We start from the raw sequence: 5,130 nt of genomic DNA on the forward strand, positions 1-5,130 counted from the left end.
TTATATCCGTAAAACACACTGATAGTATTGTAGACGTTAAATCATATCCGTTCGACACACTGATAGTAAAGTAGACGTAAAATCATATCCGCACAACACAATGATAGTAATGTAGACGTTAAATAATATCCGTACGACACACTGATGGTAATGTAGACGTAAAATCACTGATAGTAATGTAGACGTCAAATCATATCCGTAAAACACACATAGTAATGTAGACGTAAAATCATAACCGTACAATACACTGATAGTAATGTAGACGTAAATTTATATCCGTAAAACACACTGATAGTAATGTAGACGTTAAATCATATCCGTACAACACACTGACAGTAATGTAGACGTAAAATAATAACCGTACAATACACTGATCGTAATGTAGACGTAAATTTATATCCGTAAAACACACTGATAGTAATGTAGACGTAAAATCATATCCGTACAACACACTTCCGTACAGCACACTGATAGCAATGCTGTTGCTCAATTTGAACCGTATCAAGCCAATCTTCTGGCATGTTAAACAACAATTGGGGTATTTAAAAAACTCCTGTTGTAGCGTAGGTAGATATGACTAATTACCAATCAGTGCACCGCACTACTGTATACATGTCAATGGCCGGCAGAATTAATACACGTCCGTCACAGAACAATAGCCCTTCGCACGTTCGTGTATTTGTGTGTGGTCATCATTGATAGACATCCGGTCACCCGGTCTTACATGACGTGCTCATCAATACAGCAAGATATACACATTATCAGGTATTGTACAATTTTTCCCAATCATATTACTGTATAAGTATTTGCTTTATAATTAGATGATTATGAAGGATTACTACCCCACTGCACGAAGGTTTCTCGTATATATACAGTTACCTCCCTGAGTTTCGCTTTGATTTGGTTTGGTTTGATTAAGGTTAAAGTCCTATCAGCGATACTTACAATAAGAGGTATACGTATTTGAAGGGGAGCCCAATCACATGCCAATCACAGCGAAAATCTTTATTTTGTAAATAATGTGCTCTACAAATACTCTAGACGAATGCGGTTTTAGTTTCTGATCGGCTGACGATTAACATGCGCGGAGTTAAATGGTGTTATTATAGGGTCTCCCAGTATATTACGGATACGTATTTGAAGGGGAGCGACCATCATTAAGATGTATTCATATTGTTTACCATTAACACGACACGTACAGTATGAGTGATCATTAACAGAATATTTTGTGAGTCCCGTATCAATAGAGTCTCCCGGCCGGTCATATTGTGAACGCACAATCACTATACGGCTGAACGTGTTCAATGTACCTTGGTATGCACAGCTAACTACGGACGAGCATGGGTGTCAAAATGAAACAATGTATTCCGTTCGGGTACACAACCACCAACTCATTATTTGATATACATGTACTTACATGTAAAAAAAAACTAAAACCCAGCAAGCAAGCAATATCTTGATATTAAGCATAACTCAGCCCTTCTCTGGGCAAGACGAGCACACAGAACAATGATCTAACTATAATAGTCTCTCTCCTGTGACGAAACAAAGTGCCAAGCACAGCGAAAATCTTTATTTTGTCAATCATGTGCTCTACAAACACTCTATACCTTCGAATTGCCCTACTAAATAGACGAAGGCGGTTTTAGTTTCTCATCGGCTGACGATGAATATGCGCGGAGTTAAATGGTGTTATTATAGGGTCTCCCAGAATGTAGCAACCTGGCAGTAGATCCAATGCCAACCCTTTATAACCAATCTGTGTCCTCAGCCTAAATGTGTGCACATATCGTTGTTGTGACCAATAAACCCAGATTCCATATGTCGGATATTAAGTTCATTATCTATTACCACCAGTGTATGGATACTGTGAGTTGCCGACTTTCTTCGGAGATATAGAGGATATTTGATGGTGTCGTCAGTAATGACAAATATATTTCACGAGTGTGCCTAATATTTTGATATTTTTCACTCGTGTTGCGCACTCGTTCTTGTGTAATATCAAAATATTAGGCACACGAGTGAAATATATTTGTTATTACTGAAGACACCATTGAATTTTCTATTTATTACATTTTTAAGTTATAAAACATGAAAAATGTAATGCATTAAAAAAGGGCGGGAATCAGGAGCGTAATCATTAGCGCCATATCCTAATGACGTCACACTTGACAACAAGGCTGAGCGCCATTTTGAATGGGATACTCAACGCAATTCACCCTTCCATGCCCAGCCCCCACGTAGCAACCAAAATCACGTGACTACATACTCCGACAACAAATGTAAACAAGCCATAGTAAAATTTTGCCCATGGCGATGGCGGCAGCGACTGTTGCAGGACTCGGGGACATTCCCGATGATTTTTGTATGGGATACATTCAAGATGCAAACATTTCTGAAAAATGTTTATCCAGGGGAACTATTTATTTTAGAGAGGGCTATGTCCACAACCTAAATTTAACAAAAAATGATGTCCAAGCGGAGGTGGCAATCGGAGGGAGATGCTACCGAAGCATGAGAAAGGGGGAGAAGCCACACTTGTTAACATTACATGTACAGTAGGCTTAACAAAGAAGTGTGTTAAGGTGGGTCCATCCTTTTGGAAAAACCCATGTCATTTTTTTCTAATTAGGCTTATTTTCTTGCTTGTTTTACGTAGATTCCATATATGAAAAGAAAAAAGGGGGTTCTCGACTTACTTTTTGAGATATATCAGCAGTAAGGTAGCTACTTTTCTGCAAATTTCCCCCAAAATATGAAAATTAAATAAAAATTTGTTTTCTATAATATTTGCAAAATTTGAGTTACCACAAAGTTGAATATTTTTTACACATCTCGTGATGTACTATTAAAAAGCAGAAATAAAACAAAAATGATTACATTTGGTATATTTATGCATTTTTCATGGCCATCTATTCTCTTCAAAATGTAATTTTAACAAATTTACATCAAACGAATGCATTAAAAACAAGCAAAAATGCGATAAAACCCATGTCAATTTTATAAAACTTTTACAGAAGACAGCCAAGTATATATGATTTTCGGTAAGCATAAAAAAATGTGGGGTTCCCGGTGAAAATTTTGCAATTTCGCTCACTTGAAGTTAGAACGCCATTCCCCCATGCACCCCATTTTGCCTATTCCTATTTTAATGCGTAAAGGGCAAAATTATGTCATATTATTATCAATACCGTCAAAAATATAATACTTTATCGTGTCCCAACACTTATATTTTGATATACATAAAAATCAAATAGCATTAATGCTCGGAACTTAAATAAAAATCAATATTTCGAAGTTCCGATTCGTATTCCGGATCCATATATCTTTGGACCGCCTCCGGGTCCGGTTTTATACACGAAATTATATTTCCGTACACAATGCTAGCGCACCATTCCAAACGTGTTGTGCTTGATTTCACTGTTTGTTGTGTAGTTCCTGTATATGCGGTCGGTATATAGAATTAAAATTGAACAAATATTTGCTACAATTACCTTGTCTACATCTAATTATTATTGTTTATTTATCGTAAAATAGACAATAGTACGAGCGGAATATGTCGTTTCCGCGATACAGGTTTCCGTAACTAAAAATAAGCTTCGCAAATTATTTTGGTCATATGTCTTACACTTTTTGTATACACTGAGCATTAAATACTTCTGACATTCAAAATGTTTTAAAAGCTGATTTTAATATATGACAATTCAATGTATAGATGTAAACAATTACATATGTTAGACATATTACTGTTACACTGTTTTCATACATGCGAGCACTTGTCTACCTTGGTGACACAGAGCATATCTACAGGCTGTTAAGCAGTTCCAGTAGTATAGTTCACAGCAAGTGATTGCAGAACTTGAGGACATCACATGCCATGCTAAGATCTAGACAGTACAGTAACAAACTAAATTAATATCTTGCACCAGAATCAGTAGTGGAGGGATCATTGGAAGGCTTAAAGGCCAGGTTGAATACCATCCCCAGTTACACATCTCTAAGACAGCTCCCCAAGTATAATATACATTAATGTACAAAGTTTTTACTTTATAGATTTTTTTCACTTTTTGAGATGCACTGAGTCAAATACATTCAATCCGAGGAGAAAATTCTAGTTCCCAGTGCCTGAGACTACATGTAATATGAGGAGGAGCCTGGAGGTGGTTGCACATTTACAATGTACTTGTGTGTGTGTGTGTGTAGGGGGGTCAAAGCTCCTCTGCTTACAAAGTGATTTATGAAAATCTTTTCCATTTACATTTCAAATGAGCACAAAAGCATCTGGTTACACATGCATGATGAACTGTTATAAACACCTTGAAATAAAGTTGAAATGTACATGTGATATTCAAGCTGAATCCAGAGGGGGTGGGGGCATGTATGCAGATTTTGGAATCTAATACAATGTAGTTCTGTGAACTCTCATTCATAACACAAGTAAACATATCTTGAATTTGAGAATAAACTACAAGTGTAATATCAGATTCTGAATATGAATCTGAACCAGAATTCCTGAGTGAAAACTCACAGAGAAATAAATTCTTGGAAAGTTATTTTAAAATATTTACTAAGTTAACTTACTATGTATTTTAGTCATTTTATAACGGGAGAGAAAAAAATGAATAAAACACATTTTGAAAACTTGCATTGATTTTAATCAAATCACATTTTTGAAATAAAAATACAGAATAAGAAGCAAAGATAGGAATATTTGTCTTTGGAGTATGTACATTGTAGTATGAATTGTATGTATCAAATTAATAACACATTTACAGGACCTATGTATTTGAAAAAATGTTCACATTAAATTGTCCAGAGTTTTGTTTCTATCCTGGTGTCTTCTTACATAAGGCTTTCTGCTTAATATCCATGACCTAGAACATTCCTGTAAAAAAAGGAAAAATAAATTAAGTGATTTGTAACAAAAACCTGGTATGCAGAATCCAAATTACAATTACATGTATTATTATATATAATTATGACTATATACATGTAGTGCTTCACAATATCTTATTGATAATTACATGTTCTTAAGTCATGATTTATAAATGACTGCATTAAATTATACTAATACTGCATAATTATACCTGGTCTTCAACCAAACTTACAGGAATGATAAATATTGATAAT

General features: G+C 35.2%; 1 protein-coding gene and 1 long non-coding RNA gene across 2 annotated transcripts in view; one reads left to right on the forward strand and one right to left on the reverse strand.

The window, feature by feature from the left end:
• The first annotated feature begins 637 nt into the window (after positions 1-637).
• LOC110443530 (glycoprotein 3-alpha-L-fucosyltransferase A-like) overlaps positions 638-5,130 on the forward strand; it is a 9,403-nt gene continuing 4,910 nt past the window's right edge. Inside the window, exon 1 of the mRNA XM_021487795.1 lies at positions 638-765. The gene's annotated coding sequence lies outside the window, so the exon portion shown is untranslated. The remainder of the gene's footprint in view (positions 766-5,130) is intronic.
• LOC110443532 overlaps positions 4,798-5,130 on the reverse strand; it is a 1,911-nt gene continuing 1,578 nt past the window's right edge. The window contains exon 2 of the long non-coding RNA XR_002462123.1: positions 4,798-4,885. This is a non-coding gene — a long non-coding RNA (uncharacterized LOC110443532). The remainder of the gene's footprint in view (positions 4,886-5,130) is intronic.

Source organism: Mizuhopecten yessoensis, unplaced genomic scaffold (genome assembly GCF_002113885.1).
Source record: "Mizuhopecten yessoensis strain PY_sf001 unplaced genomic scaffold, ASM211388v2 scaffold716351, whole genome shotgun sequence".
NCBI classification, from domain to species: Eukaryota; Metazoa; Mollusca; class Bivalvia; order Pectinida; family Pectinidae; genus Mizuhopecten; species Mizuhopecten yessoensis.